The following is a 1742-nucleotide window of genomic DNA, read 5'->3' on the forward strand; positions in this document are numbered from 1 at the left end:
GCTCTAACTGTCAGGAAGTTCTTCCTAATTTTTAGCCAAAAACTCTTTCTGATTTAATTTCAACCTGTTGGTTCTCATCCGACCTTCTGGGGCAACAGAAAACATCATGTAGGGGCTGCTCACAGGGCTGAATAGTCAGCAACAAAAACCTTTGGGCCTCAAGCCCTCCTCCTCCTGGCCTAGCTCCTTTGCAAGTGGCATCTCCCCACGTAAGTTTGAACCGAGACAGCAGTATGGTTGGCTTGGAGCTGCTCTACCACTAGGTTGCTCCAGACATCTCCTGCCCACAGGATGCCCTGGTCTGCTACCTGCATGGGAACCCTATCACATACCATTATTGGGTCCTAGGAGCCAAAACCAGCTGGCCCCCAATGAGAAAAAGTCAGAAATGCTCCCCACCAGGCAGGAAGTGGACAAAGGCCTCTATGCTCTGCACTGTGTGTCAAATGATGACGCCCAACAGCTGCTGCTGAAGGGCATCATGACAGATGGCAGCATGGCCCCTCCGCATCTTGGATCCCAAGACAAAAGAAAGTGGCAGATTTGACTGCGAAGGTGACCGACGATGTCAATCCGACTATGTCACTTGGCGGCTTTCAGCAAGTAACTGCATTTCTTTCATTGCAGAGAGTAGAAATGTTTGCTTCCCCCCCAAGGAAGTGAGCAAATGTGGTTTTAACTGAATTTCGTATATTAAACTGAGGTTATCGTACTTTGGTCGCATTACGAGAAGGCAAGAGTCACGGGAAAAGATGGTAATGCTAGGAAAAGTTGAAGGTGGCAGGAATAGAGGAAGACCCAAGAGGGGATGGATTCAATCAAGGAAGCCACAAGAGCCCTCGGTTTGCAAGACTTGAGCAAGGCTGTTAGCAATAGGATGGTTTAGAAGCAACTCGACAACACACACACACACACACACACACACATGAGAGGCAGAAAAATTCAAAGTTGAAATTAGAAAATGACTTGTATTGTAAACAAAGGAAAGTGTATTGTTTGGACAGAAACATGCCCATACAGTCATAATGGGTAAGACTGCCAGCAAATTCTGGAGGTCATTAATTAAGTTGGAAGTGATTTGAACTTAATACACACACACACACCTATTTAACTGCATTTTAATTGAATGTGTTTTATGTTTGCTGCCTGGTGGACCCTGATTGAGTGGGAAAGCAGCATAAAATTTTAAATGACTAAATTACAGAACATTGGAAGGTGAAAGTTTATTCACCTGTCTGTTGTCCGTGACTGTATTGGACTCGGTCATGTACAGAACAGATCTTTTCAGTGAAGGAGTCGCAAGACATATACACGAGTTTGGAATTGCCGCGTTATTATACTTCCTCGGAAACTTTCAGATAGAATTGTCTGTGCATTACCTGGCAGTGTTCTCAAGGAAAGCTGTAAGGCAGATCGAAGCTTTGCTACAAAACTTTGAAGTTGGCAAGTATCCCTCAGGCAAACATGTAAAGACCTCCAGGGATGGCTCAAAGTAACCGTTGCTACTTCCTTTAGAAGGGGGAGGGTGAATCAGATAAGATGGTGAGATTCATTATATACTGTGTACCTTTATACCTCACAGCCTAATGCCATATTAGCCCTTATTTGGCTCTGTTGGTAATGAACTGCCAAACATTTTAAAAACTGTTTACAACAGTTGTTTTAAGGATAAGCATTCTTGCAATCTGACATTTTCCCTCCTGAATTCCATGTTTTTGGGACTCTCTGCCTCCATAGTATTT

At 44.0% G+C, this 1742-nt stretch overlaps 1 pseudogene; it reads left to right on the top strand.

Moving 5' to 3' along the window:
• Positions 1 to 233: 233 nt before the first annotated feature.
• Positions 234 to 603, top strand: LOC107125899 (annotated as a pseudogene).
• Positions 604 to 1742: the final 1139 nt, after the last annotated feature.

The sequence above is a fragment of the Gekko japonicus genome, unplaced genomic scaffold, assembly GCF_001447785.1.
Source record: "Gekko japonicus isolate JY-2015 unplaced genomic scaffold, Gekko_japonicus_V1.1 scaffold12062, whole genome shotgun sequence".
Taxonomy (NCBI): domain Eukaryota; kingdom Metazoa; phylum Chordata; class Lepidosauria; order Squamata; family Gekkonidae; genus Gekko; species Gekko japonicus.